This window comes from Schistocerca serialis, chromosome 8 (genome assembly GCF_023864345.2).
Source record: "Schistocerca serialis cubense isolate TAMUIC-IGC-003099 chromosome 8, iqSchSeri2.2, whole genome shotgun sequence".
Classification (NCBI taxonomy): Eukaryota; Metazoa; Arthropoda; class Insecta; order Orthoptera; family Acrididae; genus Schistocerca; species Schistocerca serialis.
Window position 1 is genome coordinate 134,288,490 of NC_064645.1, and position 17,121 is coordinate 134,305,610.

Below are 17,121 nucleotides of genomic sequence, written 5' to 3' on the forward strand. Positions count from 1 at the left end.
TCCTGGAAATTGAAATAAGAACACCGTGAATTCATTGTCCCAGGAAGGGGAAACTTTATTGCCACATTCCTGGGGTCAGATACATCACATGATCACACTGACAGAACCACAGGCACATAGACACAGGCAACAGAGCATGCACAATGTCGGCACTAGTACAGTGTATATCCACCTTTCGCAGCAATGCAGGCTACTATTATCCCATGGAGACGATCGTAGAGATGCTGGATGTAGTCCTGTGGAACGGCTTGCCATGCCATTTCCACCTGGCGCCTCAGTTGGACCAGCGTTCGTGCTGGACGTGCAGACCGCGTGAGACGACGCTTCATCCAGTCCCAAACATGCTCAATGGGGGACAGATCCGGAGATCTTGCTGGCCAGGGTAGTTGACTTACACCTTCTAGAGCACGTTGGGTGGCACGGGATACATGCGGACGTGCATTGTCCTGTTGGAACAGCAAGTTCCCTTGCCGGTCTAGGAATGGTAGAACGATGGGTTCGATGACGGTTTGGATGTACCGTGCACTATTCAGTGTCCCCTCGACGATCACCAGTGGTGTACGGCCAGTGTAGGAGATCGCTCCCCACACCATGATGCCGGGTGTTGGCCCTGTGTGCCTCGGTCGTATGCAGTCCTGATTGTGGCGCTCACCTGCACGGCGCCAAACACGCATACGACCATCATTGGCACCAAGGCAGAAGCGACTCTCATCGCTGAAGACGACACGTCTCCATTCGTCCCTCCATTCACGCCTGTCGCGACACCACTGGAGGCGGGCTGCACGATGTTGGGGCGTGAGCGGAAGACGGCCTAACGGTGTGCGGTACCGTAGCCCAGCTTCATGGAGACGGTTGCGAATGGTCCTCGCCGATACCCCAGGAGCAACAGTGTCCCTAATTTGCTGGGAAGTGGCGGTGCGGTCCCCTACGGCACTGCGTAGGATCCTACGGTCTTGGCGTGCATCCGTGCGTCGCTGCGGTCCGGTCCCAGGTCGACGGGCACGTGCACCTTCCGCCGACCACTGGCGACAACATCGATGTACTGTGGAGACCTCACGCCCCACGTGTTGAGCATTTCGGCGGTACGTCCACCCGGCCTCCCGCATGCCCACTATACGCCCTCGCTCAAAGTCCGTCAACTGCACATACGGTTCACGTCCACGCTGTCGCGGCATGCTACTAGTGTTAAAGTCTGCGATGGAGCTCCGTATGCCACGGCAAACTGGCTGACACTGAAGGCGGCGGTGCACAAATGCTGCGCAGCTAGCGCCATTCGACGGCCAACACCGCGGTTCCTGGTGTGTCCGCTGTGCCGTGCGTGTGATCATTGCTTGTACAGCCCTCTCGCAGTGTCCGGAGCAAGTATGGTGGGCCTGACACACCGGTGTCAATGTGTTCTTTTTTCCATTTCCAGGAGTGTATTTTGATGGCGGCTATCCTTCCGTCAATCAGAGCGTATTAAATACGGTGGTCAAAGTATTCGCTGCTTATTGCCGAAAATCTAATATTGAACGTTGATATCCAGATATACTTTATGATTTTGTCTGTAATGTAATTCGATCGTAGACAGTTCTTCCTTCTACCAAAGAGAGGCCCGTACGTGAAGTTTAAGGCAACCTTGCCATCTGTAAAAATTGCAGTACTTGTGCTTTGTGTCATTAAGAGAGTTATACTGCTTCATAATGTTTCAGATACAATAACAATAACGTAAGATCAAAGGCTCCATATACGCTGTCACTCTGTGGCGCAGAGAATAAGACAGGTGGATATCGCAGCCAATGTCGCGGGGGCTAAGTCTCTAGAAACTGTAACAAGTTTCCAGCGAAAGTATCAGATGAAAATCGTCACAAAGTGGCTAGGGAAGAAAATGAACAGGTTTGCAGAACTGCTATCTGCATATAATGGAAGCAGAAACGCTCAACATGATGCCTCAAATCTACAGGAGCGCAGATGTCAACAAAAATGATTTGTAAGATACTCCATGAGCAGCGATTACTTGCCAAAAGGTCTCTTAAAGCTCCTGCTGTAAATAAAGTTTGGAGAGGGACTGTGTTGCATGCCGGCCTGAGTGGCCGAGCGGTTCCGGGCGCTACAGTCTGGAATCGCGCGAGTGCTACGGTCGCAGGTTCGAATCCTGTCTCGGGCATGGATGTGTGTGATGTCCTTACGTTAATTAGGTTTAAGCACTTCTAAGTTCTAGGGGACTGATGACCTCAGCAGTTAAGTCCCATAGTTCTCAGAGTCATTTGAACCATTTTGAACTATGTCGCATGGGCACGAAACCACTCGTTGCGGACGCGGCTACAGTGGGGTACATTTGTTTTCTGTTGAGACCTGTATTGGTCTCCGCCCTCACAATGAGGATACTCACAAGTGGAGGGACGAGGATCAGTTTTACACCCTAAATGTAACGGAGATTGACACCCGTACCAAGAAGACTTAAGTCACGTTTTTGGGTAAAAACACGTATGGCCGCAGGACACTCCTCGTGCCAGTACGTGGGAAGGTGACACGTGTGAAGCATAGGGGACACATCCTTGCAAGCATTTTGGCTCCAATTGGTTAACATATTGCAGTGCTATTCAGGATGATGGTCGGCAATGCATGCCATCCTGGTCACAGTCTTGTGACGATCCATCCTGTGAGGACCGTCGCGGTAGGGCATAGAATTAGTCGGACAGCACAGGCTCCCTATTCTCCAGATCTCAGCTACATTGAGAATGCATAGACAATGCTAAAACGAACGGTTTGTAATCGTTCTTTACCACGAAAAACCGTAGAGGGTATACCAGAGGCCACTGTGAGGGAATGGGACAACATCCCATGGGCTTATCTGGACAGTCTGATAAAGAGAACGACTAACCACAGTTATGACGAGGGCGAACTGGTTCATAAAAAATGTTTTATGTCTTATGATCAACAGTGTTTGCAGTGGAATCTTTTGTAAGTTCGTTTTTTTTTGTCAAGTGGAAATGTGTTTACCTTCTTCATTTTTGTTTTCTTATGACTGTGCCTGACGGAACAAAATCAGTCTTGTTTTCTATTATCAGCATTATTGACAATGAAGCAATATGCAACATTTATTTTGAGCACTGTGTAGGAAAGTGAAATTACGTACCTTCAATGTTGTATAGACGCAAAACATCGGTATTTCGATGTTCTGTAACTTGTGTTCAGCTGCATACTTCCAACTGTCATGACACAGGTAATGGAGCGAACCTATGGAAATCATTGTGGTGTACGCAGACTACACAGTTCTAGCGATTTATTTCTTTACACATTTAGCACAGGACATAACCTTATTAAAATAAATGCTACAATAATGTTCTAACTAAACAAATTAACATGACTGAGTTTAATTATCCGTAGGTCCAACAAGATATGAAATCATTTTTATTCACATGTACAAGGTTCTTTAATATACACATAGAATGAGTGTCCAGGAATTTAGGACAATAACACGTAAATGGCGATAAAGCTTTTACCATGGACCACACAGTTATAAACGATCAAAAGAAGCAGTAGTACCTTTTCTCAACTACTATCGTTATAGAATAGCAACATACAAAGCTCTCAGTGCACGAACTCATCTCAGAGATGAAAATCTCGTCGCTTTCCCCTTCTGTTTCCAGACGAAAACTGCCTGACCAAAAGCGTTGTCTTGATATGTCGGCTCACCAGTCCTGTCAATGTCACGGTCAGTAGCCGCTAATCAGAACCACAAGGGAGGCTGCCATGTCGAGGTGAGATGGTCCTTGGTTCCCCCAAATGCTAAGCCAAGACCTTCAGGCGTCGAGACGGTGGATGTGACGTAACGTGTCTTTCACGCTCCTCCAGGCTCCGCGTCCCAGGATGCATTGGACTAGTGCTGGCAAGCGCTCACTGGAAACCGTTGTTCGGCGAAGCCAAGAGGCGGCTGGTGATGGCGGCAAAGGGCAGCAGCAGCGCCGCGGGGGCGGCGGGGGTGGACCCAGCCTGCATCGCCTCCGGATGCTCTCCTGAAACAGGGTGGATTCACACATCAAGATAACTCACTGCCCAGAAGACACGATGTTCATATACAGACCGAAGCCATGAATGGAAATTAGCACCAGTGACGGGATTCGAATCCTACTCTCCTGTCCAGTAGGCAGATGAATTAACCACTACGCCACCCTGGCACTGTCACTTTGCACAGTTGCACAGACAACCCCAGCACGCTTCTCTCCTCAGTACCAGTTCCCATTAACGACTCAGCACACTGGTATTACATCATAAATTCGAACAGCATTTCAGAGGTTCGTCAACTGTATTGAAATAGGACCTCTGCATCGAAAGAAATGGTGGACCCTGCCTGAAACCCAGGTATGGATGCTCTAATCAAATGAAACTGTGTTGTTCCAGAGACCTTTCCAAGACTCAAACATTGATAATGTATACAGAGTGAGTCACCTAACATTACCGCTGGATATATTTCGTAAAGCACATCAAACACTGATGAATCGATTAGACAGACCGAACGTGAGGAGAGAGGCTAGTGTAATTGGTTAATACAAACCACAAAAAATGCACGGTAGTATGTTTTTTAACACAAACCTACGTTTTTTTAAATGGAACCCCGTTAGTTTTGTTAGCACATCTGAACATATAAACAAATACGTAATCAGTGCCGTTTGTTGCATTGTAAAATGTTAATTACATCCGGAGATATTGTAACCTAAAGTTGACGCTTGAGTACCACTACTCCGCTGTTCGATCGTGTGTATCGGAGAGCACCGAATTACGTAGGGATCCAAAGGGAACGGTGATGGACCTTAGGCACAGAAGAGACTTGAACAGCACATTATGTCCACATGCTAGCACCTTTATATTGGTCTTTTTCACTGACGCACATGTACATTACCATGAGGGGTGAGGTACACGTTCGACGGGCGTTTCATAGGGCGTGGAGGACGCATAAATTGGCCAGTCCGTTCTCCTGATCTTACACCACTGGACTTCTTTCTGTGGGGTACGTTAAAGGAGAATGTATACCGTGATGTGCCTACAACCCCAGAGGATATGAAACAACGTATTGTGGCAGCCTGGGGCGACATTACACCAGATGTACTGCGGCGTGTACGACATTCATTACGCCAGAGATTGCAATTGTGTGCAGCAAATGATGCCCATCACATTGAACGTCTATTGGCCTGACATGTCGCGACACAAACTATTCCACTCCGTAATTGAAAACGGAAACCACGTGTGTACGTGTACCTCATCCCTCATGGTAATGTACGTGTGCGTCACTGAAAAAGACCAATAAAAAGGTGTTAGCATGTGGACGTAATGTGCTGTTCCAGTCTCTTCTGTACCTAAGGTCCATCAGCGTTCCCTTTGGATCCCTGCGTAATTCGGTGCTCTCCGATACATACGATCGAATAGCGGAGGAGTGGTACTCAAGCGTCAACTTTAGGTTACAATATCTCCGGAGGTAATTAACATTTTACAATACAACAAACGGCACTGATTACGTATTTGTTTATATGTTCAGATGTGCTATCAGAACTAACGGGGTTCCATTTAAAAAATGTAGGTTTGTGTTAAAAAACATACTTCCGAGCATTTTTTATGGTTTGTATTAACCAGTTACATTAGCCCCTCTCCTCACGTTCGGTCTGTGGAATCGATTCGTCAGTATTTGATGTGCTTTACGAAATATATCCAGCGGTAACGTTAGGTGACTCACCCTGTATATTCAGAAATGCGATGAATGAAAATTTCTACCAAGTCAGCGTTTCGAATCCGAGTCGCCTGGTCACTAAGCAGATATGCTAACCACTAAGCCACCCCAGGCACAGTGACGTTGCACAATTGCACAGACTAGCATGCTCTCCTCCTAAGTAACAATTCCCATTCACGACTCAACCCACCGGTATTCCCCCTAAACTCGAATTGCAATTAAGAGATTCTCCAACTGTACTAGAATAACACCTCAGCATAGAACCAAACGGTGAGGAGCGGGAGGGGGGGGGGGGGGGAGGCGGGATAGGAGCTTTAATCGAAGAAGTGTATTGAGCAGTGAAGCGTGCTAGGGTAGTCCGTGCAACTATGCGAAGCCACCGTGCAAAGATGTGTACCAAAATGGTTCAAATGGCTCTGAGCACTATGGGACTCAACTGCTGTGGTCATAAGTCCCCTAGAACTTAGAACTACTTAAACCTAACTAACCTAAGGACAGCACACAACACCCAGCCATCACGAGGTAGAGAAAATCCCTGACCCCGCCGGGAATCGAACCCGGGAACCCGGGCGATGTGTACCAGTTAGCGCATCTCCCTACTGTGAGGGAGACCAGAGTTCTAAATTTTAATTTACCGTTTCAGTCAGCAAACGTACATCATAGACGTTTGAAATTTGAAAATGTCTCAGGACCCATATAGTTTTATTTGATAGATTTATTAGACAATGTCAATACTCTGTCTTGACATCTTTTACTGTACGAATTTCGCAATTTAATGCATTTCTGCTTCACACGGTATTCAGAATCTGTCATAAAAAAGACAGTGAGAATTTCCGATCTTACAAAGCAAAAATATATATATAGGGTTACAATTATTGAACTATATGAGATATAATCGTCATAATTTTGAACTGTTTGTGTTAGGACGTTAAAACTGCACGGTTGGCCGCGGGACATGATGGGAATTAGTATGTGGTTTCGTTTAGCAACGACGCCCACTTCGAATTGGATAGGTTCGTTAATAAGCAAAACTGGCGCGTTTCGGGGACTGAGAAACCACATTTCGCGAACGAGAAGTCTCTTCACCCACAACGGGTAACTGCGTAGTGTGCAGCGTATGTATAGTCGCGGAATAATCATTGCCATATTCCTTGATGGCACGGTGACTACCGAACGGTACGTCAAGGTTCTGAAAGATGCTTTCATCCCCATTATCCAAAGTGACCCTGATTTCGGCAAGATGTGGTTCATGCCAGGCGGAGCTCGACCCCTTCGAAGCAGGAGAGTGTTTGATGTCCTGGTGGAGCACTTTGGGGACCACATTCTGAGCCTGGGGTACGCAGAGGCCGCTGGCGTGGGCCTGCGTTGGAAGCCATGTTCTCCAGACCTGAACACATGTGACTCCTTTCTGTGGGGCTGCATTAAAGAAAAGGCGTACAGCAATAACTCCAAAACCATTGCTGAGGAGATCAACGACAGCATCAATGTTCCGACACTTCAGCGGGTCAGGCGGAACTTCGCTATTCGTCAGCGCTACATTATCGCCAATGACGGCAGGCATATCGAGCATGTCATAAACTAAATCTGAATACCTGTAGTGACGTTTACATGTTCAAAATAGTATGTGCACGCTGTAGTTTGAAACTAATTTACGTTCCTTTTCATATAATTCAATAATTGTCACCCTGTAACATATTAAAGAGACAACAGTTCGTAGTGTCTCGTCAAAAAGTCACAGAGTACAAGACTACAATGGACCACGCCTACAGGTTACTTCAAAATAGTTCAAATGGCTCTAAGCACTACGGGACTAAACATCTCAGGTCATAAGTCCCCTAGAACTTAGAACTAGTTAAATCTGACTAACCTAAGGACATCACACGCATCTATGCCCGAGGCAGGATTCGAACCTGCGACCGTAGCGGTCGTGCAGTTCCAGACTGAAGCGCCTAGAACCGCTCGGCCACCCCGGCTGGCTACAGTTTAGTTACTGACATGTTATTACTGTTGTGGCCGGCCGGTGAAGCCGAGCGGTTCTAGGCGCTTTAGTCAGGAACCGCGTGACCGCTACGGTCGCAGGTTCGAATCCTGCCTTGGGCATGGATGTGTGTGGTATCTGGTCTTCAGTCCAGAAACTGGTTTGATGCAGTTCTCCATGCTACTCTATCCCGTGCAAGCTTCATCATCTCCGAATAACTACTGTAACCTACATCCTTCTGAATCTGTTTAGTGTATTCATGCCTTGGGCTCCCTCTACGACTTCTACTCTCCGCACTTGCCTCCAATACTACAGGGTGTTACAAAAAGGTATCGCCAAACTTTCAGGAAACATTCCTCACACACAAATAAAGAAAAGATGTTATGTGGACATGTGTCCGGAAACGCTTAATTTCCATTTTAGAGCTCATTTTAGTTTCGTCAGTATGTGCTGTACTTCCTCGATTCACCGTCAGTTGGCCCAATTGAAGGAAGGTGCTTGTGTTGACATGCGACTCATTGCTTTACAGTACAACCACATCAGTACGTAGAATCAACAGGTTAGTGTTCATCACGAACGTGGTTTTGCAGTCAGTGCAATGTTTACAAATGCGGAGTTGCCAGAAGCCCTTTTGATGTATGGATTAACACGGGGCAAAAGCGGTGGCGCGGTACGTTTGTATCGAGACAGATTTCCAGAACGAAGCTGTCCCGACAGGAAGACGTTCGAAGCAATTGATCGGCGTCTTACGGAGCACGGAACATTCCAGTCTATGACTCGCGACTGGGGAAGACCTAGGACGACGAGGACACCTGCAATGGGCGAGGCAATTCTTCGTGCAGTTGATTATAACCCTAATGTCAGCGTCAGCGAAGTTGCTGCTGTACAAGGTAACGTTGACCACGTCACTGTATGGAGAGTGCTACGGCAGAACCAATGGTTTCCGTACCATGTACAACGTGTGCAGGCACTATCAGCAGCTGATTGGCCTCCACGGGTACACTTCTGCGAATGGTTCATCCAACAGTGTGTCAATCCTCATTTCAGTGCAAATGTTTTCTTTACGGATGAGGCTTCATTCCTACGTGATCAAATTGTAAATTTTCACTATCAAAATGTGTGGGCTGCCGAGAATCCGCATGCAATTGTGCAATCACGCCATCAACACAGATTCTCTGTGAACGTTTGGGCAGGCATTGTTGGTGCTGTCTTGATTGGGCCCCACGTTCTTCCAACTACGCTCAATGTAGCACGTTATCATGATTTCATACGGGATACTCTACCTGTGCTGCTAGAACATGTGCCTTTACAAGGACAACACAACATGAGGTTCATGCACGATGGAGCTCCTGCACATTTCAGTCGAAGTGTTCGTACGCTTCTCAACAACAGATTCGGTGACCGATGGATTGGTAGAGGCGGACCAATTCCATGGCCTCCACGCTCTCCTGACCTCAACCCTCTTGACTTTCATTTATGGGGGCATTTGAAAGCTCTTGTCTACGCAACCCCGGTACCAAATGTAGAGAATCATCGTGCTCGTATTGTGGACGGCTGTGATGCAATACGCCATTCTCCAGGGCTGCATCAGCGCATCAGGGATTCCATGCGACGGAGGGTCTATGCATGTATCCTCGCTAACGGAGGACTTTTTGAACATTTCCTGTAACAAAGTGTTTGAAGTTAAGCTGGTACGTTCTGTTGCTGTGTGTTTTCAATCCATGATTAATGTGATTTGAAGAGAAGTAATAAAATGAGCTCTAACATGGAAAGTAAGCGTTTCCAGACACATGTCCACATAACATATTTTCTTTCTCTGTGTGTGTGGAATGTTGTCTGAAAGTTTGGCGGTACCTTTTTGTAACTCCCTGTATATTGATAATCTCTTGATGCCTCAGAACGTGTCCTACCAACCGATCCCTTCTTCCAGTTAAGTTGTGCGACAGATTCCTCTTCTCCCCAATTCTATTCAGTACCTCCCCATTAGTCACATAAACTGACTTAAGTACAACAGGCTGTTGCCGTTGGAAACTGTTAATGTTATTTTATATGACTGGAAGAGGCACAAAAAAGTTGGTAATCGGTCGGTGCACGACAGTGCCCAGGCAAACCCGCGTGTGAAAATGAGATTGTTGCCGCCGAGTTAATAGATTGTGCCTGCACTGTCAAAAAACTAAATCTCAAAACAACCTCATGCTTATCGTTTTGGAAAATACTTGAAATTGTTTTGAGTGATTACAACAATATAACTTTTATGTGAAGTTTTATTTTAATTTCGTAGTTGTCACTATTCAAAGTCTTTATTATTCGTAACTGATCGATGTCGTAATACCGTATGTTCCGAAGTTCACATTACAAATGAAAAATTTTGTTAAATTATAAGACAATAATTTTGCCAGAAAACAAGATTTTTTTTTTCTTGAGTTGACAGTCAATATCATTTCTGATTCATTAAATACATTAGGCCTTTTACCTACCATCATGCCTCATAGGCCCGTTACTGATGTTAATAGCTTCTCTGTGCTTAACTATACATTTTATTTTAATCACTTTTATGACTTTTCCTACTTTTTCAAGCTACTCATAATTTTCGAAAATAATTATAAGAATTTACCTATAGCCTTATGTTAAAGTGTTTGTGTACTTTTCCTCCCGTACAGACCTAGCAGGCCAGAAGCAATTTTTCAACAACCATATGTTTGTCTGGGTAGCGTATGTTAAGTCAGTTGTCATTTTTGACCCACGCAGGTATTCTTTCAGTGTTCAACAGTCCTCCTTGTGATAAACGCATGATTACTTTTGTGAATTATTTCGTAAAAGTTGTCTACTCTACAAACTGAAAACGGTACGGTGAAAAAGACTACCAGATGAGGATACAAGAGAATTGTTAAAGTAGTCTTCTGTTTCTGAAAACCCAACTATTGAATGCGAATCTTCCTGGAAGACGGAGAAGGAAAGCTCAGTGCAAATTCTGTTGAGTGCGACGTATTTCGATCTCGTAATGGGAATGAAATATGGGCTACAGCTCCTCAAGCTGGAGTTTCTGGTAGGTGGAGCAAAAAGGACGTACTGAAAGAAGACCAGGGACCTACAAGTTATTCGATGTGTGATAATCTGATAATTGTGATAATGAAGAATTTTGTTTTATGCTGTTCTTTTGTGTACCCCTCGCTGAAGAATGGTGTATGTGGACAAACAATTAAGATCGAATGATTTACGAGGACTGGTTGGATACAGATTTGCATGTAATGGAGAAGCTTTTTGGTGTTCTGATACTGACTAGAGTTTACAAACCAAGAAATGAAGATATCAGTCAGCTTTAGAGTATTGAAAAAGGCTGACTATTGTTGAATGAAATCATGTCTCGCCACCGCTTCCATCAAATTTTGAGATGGTTGCGCTTTGACAAGGCAGCAGATCGACGTAAACGTAGGTCAAGTAACAATCAGTGATGTTTTAGAGAGGTAGGAAATTGGCCTTAGGGATGCCTACATTCCAGGATGGTGCATGACCGTGGATGAACAGTTGGTCACATTTCGAGTTCGCTGCCCACTTCGACAGTAAGCCTACATACCATAAAACCTGACAGATACAGAATAAAGTTCTGGGCAGTTTGTGACAGTGCAACAAGCTACTGTTGCGATATGAAAGTGTATTTGGGAGGAAGAAATCAGAATCGTACGACTTTGTCAACGTCTCTCGATTTAGCTCATTATTTGCTGTCAGAAGATCTGACACTACTCGGTACTATCCGAAAAAGCAAAGGTGATCCGCCTGCTGATTTTATTACAACTAAGAACGAAAAGTTTACTTTACTTGGTTTTCAGCCAGATTTGACAGCCTCTTATGTCCCTAAGAAAAACAAAATTTTTAACTTCCTTAGCTCTCTTCATGACCACCACCAGTGTCATCATCACAAGTAAAGAAGCGTGAAGTTACAATGACATACAATGGCATAAAAGGGAGCATTGACACCATACGCCAGAAGATGCGATGCTACAGTGTGAGGAGGAAATCAAGGTGCTGACCATTGGGGTTTTCTTCGACATGATTCATGATTGTGTAATGAATGGGATACTGAATTTGGATGATGCTTGTTACCAACCAAAAATGATACCTTGAACTTTCATCATCAATTCAGGAAAGCAACTAGCAGGAATAAGGAATTCAATGAATTCATTAGTGGCACCCGATCGAAGAAGAGCAGCCAAACTACTACCTAAAAAAAGGCGAAAATGTGCAAATTATGTACAGAAGAGATATAGAGAAAGTCGAATTACACGTTGCAGGTACACCAAACCTGTACGCTCTGAATATTCTGCTGTTCTCAGTAGTCATGCACAAATTTGCGTTAAGAATAAAAGTCACCAGTAAAAGCAAAAAAACCTTAAAATGTAAACGTTAAATAAATAAATTTATTTTAAAAGTGTTTGTACCTCAATAGTCGTTCACATCTTAAGTAGTCAAAATAGCGTAATTTATATCAATTTAAACAATACAGGCCAGAGAAGCAGGACGGGTAAGTAACGCTATACAAATTTTCTGGTAAGCAGAGGTTTAAAAACACTTTGAGCTAAAACCATAACAACTAATTTGAAAGAACTGTAGAATCCACATAGTAGATTTTTACCTTTTACTGAATTATACTAATTACTTTTATATGCTTTTCCTAATATACTCATCTATGTCCGAGCTGTCGTATTCCTGCTTTGTCATGGTATTCTACTGTTTCAAACCATTAATATTTAAAGAGAGAAATGTTAACAATGAATTTAAAGTGTTTGGAAAAGTTTTAGTTTCAGAATCGAAGGAGTTTACATTTTGACATCATTAACTGGTCGCTTACTACTGTGATCATTTCAGTTTTCATCTTCTGTGCCATTATTTTAAACAATATTAGGTCTTTGAGCTTGAATTTTGACTAAACATTTTGTGATACCCTGAGTATGAAAACTTACTCCTGCGCTAGTAATGACTGACATCACCAATAAATTTGTCACTCATTTTACGTGACCTCAAATCTGAATATTACCTGTTGGTTTCAGAAACTAATTGTCCGCTTTAGGAGTGGTGACTGGATTGTTTCATTCAATGATTGGAATTATAGTGAAATACAAATTTTAGTGAATGACGGATTCGAGTAACCAATCTACTAAATATATTTCTTTGTAATGAATCCTTAGGGGAAAAATGTTGAAGTGTAACGAAAACATGTCTCCCTCCAAATTATGTAATGGCTTATTGCCCGAATTTTTATACGCAAACAAAGAGTGGGATAGGGAGAAATGACCAGCATGTTATCCAGTTTCTTAAGAACTGTTCTCTTTGCTTAAAATTAATCAGGATAATTAAAAATGTAAGTAGTTATTTCTGAGGAAAGTAGTAGAATTTTCTTCGCCAATAAACACTTGAATGAAATAAGGGTAAATAAGAAAAACTTAATTAGAGATTTGAGGGAAAATTACACTTTGGATTCTTGTTCGACATTTCATAGACAAAAGAAGAGTGGAAAGTAAGAACAATATGAACCGCAAATCAGTTATAGGAATCAGAGGATGTTATGTATAAGTATAATTAATATAAAAGAGAATAAAAGAAGGATTGGAAACCTAAGGAAATATGGTGGCCCGTCACTGTCAATGATCGGAAAAAGAATGTCCTTCCCTTGAGCTGAGTGGTCAGCGCGTCTGTGTGCATGCAGTGCGTCAAGTTCGATTCCCAGCCTGGTCGGAGAGTTTCATCTCCCGGACATCATCATCATCGACACGCAAGTCGCCCAGTATGGCGTCAGCTGGAGAAAGACTTGCAACACGGCGGTCAGATTTCCCCGGGTGGCGACTGCTAACCGTCAATGTTATACGAGCATTGCATTTCATCTGAAAGTAATGCCCCGGCATTACAACAACGCTTTTGCATTCTATTTGTTATTTCGAGTTTTATATATAACTAGCGTAGCGCCCACTGCTTCGCTTGCGTAGACGGTATGGTCTGCAAAAATGTTCTTTTAGTTTTTCTTTAATGGAATTTTTACGTTTATCACAAAATCAACATCTTCTACATTTTCCACACTAATTACAGACATAGAAGCATGGTCATTTCCGAAAGTATTTCTGACCAAAAAGCGACTATGGTAGCTGGAGTGAAAGGTCTTTGTTAATCTTGGCTTTAGAGTTCTTGTGGTGACATTTCCACAGAAACTTTCGTCCCCTGTTTCACCCCATTAAGGGTTAAGTTTCCAAAGACATGGAAGCACATACTTTTTATTTCCAACCGGCAAGTCAAATACAAATTTTCGTAGATGTGTCATTGAAAATGCTTTAGCAGTTGTTTAATAATGATTCTTTCACCGCCACAATGGTTAAACATCCAAAAGTATTTTTTTTTACTTCCGACCGAAAAACCAAACACCAATTTTCAAGAACGAACTGACAGCTTCGGTTGGAAATGGTTTTATATTAATTTAATTTGTGACGCGTTTCTCTCTCACAGGGGTATCATCGGGCATCGAGTAAAAACATTCTAGGACCACTGGTAAGAGTGCAGAACGTCAAAAACAAATAAATAAATAACCGTTTGTAAATGAGACTACGTAATCATTCTTGAACATCCGAAGAAGTTGCTGTATTATTATCAGAAAGATGGAGTGGTGTCCTTTTCAGATAACAATGGTTGTAGACCTAGCTCCAAAATTGCGTCACTAGCGAAATATTTTCAAAACGCCTTTAATCCCTTGTTTCACACCTTTAGGGTTGTAATTTCGATAAATCCATTATTAAATGATGCCTTAAGTACACCGTCAACACCATTTCCAAAATTTTCAAGTTTCTAGCCTTAGCGGTTTGAGCTGGGTGATGATACAGTCAGCCAACCACTCAGTCAGGCCAGTCAGGACACTGCGTTTTAAATATAGAGATCTGACTGTATATTAAGGATTAGCCTCCTAAATTACACTACTGGCAATTAAAGCTAATACACCACGAAGGTGCCGTGCTACGGACGCGAAAGTTAACTGACGGGAAGAAGATGCTGTGATATGCAAATGATATGCTTTTCAGAGCATTCACACAAGGTTGGCGCCGTTGGCGACACCTACAACGTGCTGACAGGAGGAAAGTTTCCAACCGATTTCTCATACAGAAACAGCAGTTGACTTGCGTTGCCTGGTGATATGTTGTTGTGATGCCTTGTGTAAGGAGGCGAAATGCGTACCATCACGTTTCCGACTTTGATAAAGGTCGGATTGTAGACTATCGCGGTTCCGGTTTATCGTATCGCGACATTGCTGCTCGGGTTGGTCGAGATCCAATGACTGTTAGCAGAATATGGAGTCGGTGGGTTCAAGAGGGTAATACGGAACGCCGTGCTGAATCCCAACGGCCTCGAATCACTAGCAATCGAGATGACAACCATCTTACCCGCATGGCTGTAACAGATGGTGCAGCCACGTCTCGATCCCTGAGTCAACAGATGGGGACGTTAGCAAGACAACAACTATCTGCACGAACAGTTCGACGACGTTTGCAGCAGCATGGACTATCAGCTCGGAGACCATGGCTGCGGTTACCCTTGACGCTGCATCACAGGCAGCTGCGCCTGCGATGGTGTACGCTACAACGAACCTGGGTTCACGAATGCAAAAACGTCATTTTTTCTGATGAATCCAGGTTCTGTTTACAGCATCATGATGGTCGCATCCGTGTTTGGCGACATCGTGGTGAACGCACAGTGGAAGCGTGTATTCGTCATCGCCATACTGGCGTATCACCCGGCGTGATGGTATGGGGTGCCAATGGTTACACGTCTCGGTCGCCTATTGTTCGCATTGACGGCACTTTGAACAGTGGACGTTACATTTCAGATGTGTAACGACCCGTGGCTCTACCCTGCATTCGATCCCTGCGAAACCCTACATTTCAGCAGGATAATGCACGACCGTATGTTACAGGTCCTGTACGGGCCTTTCTGGATACAGAAAATGTTCGGCTGCTGCCCTGGCCAGCACGTTTTCCAGATCTGTCACCAATTGAAAACGTCTGGTCAATGGTGGTCGAGCAACTGGCTCGTCACAATACGCCAGTCGCTATTCTTGATGAACTGTGGTATCGTGTTGAAGCTGCATGGACAGCTGTACCTGTACACGCCATCCAAGCTCTATTTGACTCAATGCCCAGGCGTATCAAGGCCGTTATTACGACCAGAGGTGGTTGTTCTGGGTACTGATTTCTCAGGATCTATGCACCCAAATTGAGTGAAAATGTAATGTCACTTCTAGTATTATATATTTGTCCAATGAATACCCGTTTATCTTCTGCATTTTTTCCTGGTGTAGCAATTTTATTGGCCAGTAGTGTGCTTATGCTTTTAAAATAACCCTTATGTAACAACAGACGGTCGCTGTTAACGGACTATTACGAAATGCACTTCAAAGATATTATAGTAGTTACCAACGTCAATCCTTTATGGGCTTGTCAGGAAGGCATATCTCGCCATAGGACCACCGACGTGTGAGTGTATGACAAGTACTTCGTTTATTTGTAAATTTCTATGTAGGTGTGTTTGTATGTATATCTATCTCTAATATTATTCTACGTATTTGCGCGCGTTTGTGTAACGTGTTGCTTTGTTTTGGTGTGTGTGTGTGTGTGTGTGTGTGTGTGTGTGTGTGTGTGTTTCCTCATTTGTTTCTCTATCACTGTCCTTACATGTCAATTGTCGTCATTGTTTTCATTTAGTGTTACGGTTAGATCTCGTCTGTGTGCGAGTCTGTAGGGCTTCTCTTGCGTATTCTAATCGCAATATTCTTCAAATAGTGTCAAATGTTGTGTCGAGGTCTGCTCACTGTTTTGGATTCCTGAAGTTTTACATGTTATCATGCGTCGCCCTTTCTCGTCTGGCCTTTGTGTACACATTGCAGTGCAGTATTATATATTCGGTGGAGCTAATTTCGACAAGATATGCATTCTTTACTGGATATCGAACTTGTCCGGTGAGGAAATGTATCACTTCAAAGCTGGTAGCACGTTATTTTCCTAACATTTCCCTTAATTCGAGAAGAACCTATGGACTCTCCGACACTTACCGGGTGTCTTTCATTGCTCTTATTTTGTCATTTACGCCAGTCTTGATCCAATATGATGCAAAATGATGATGCTGATTGGAAAGACGCCAACGACTATCCAAAGGATTGCCGGAGATGTCGTTATAACAGTGCTCATAACCGTAGGAGCACAACCTCTGCCTGCGTCTCAAAGCAGTTTCGTTTGTCACCAGGCTGAGTTTATTTGCTTGAGGCTAAACAAATACAGGGTGTTACAAAAAGGTACGGCCAAACTTTCAGGAAACATTCCTCGCACACAGATAAAGAAAAGATGTTATGTGGACATGTGTCCGGAAACGCTTAATTTCCATGTTAGAGCTCATTTTAGTTTCGTCAGTATGT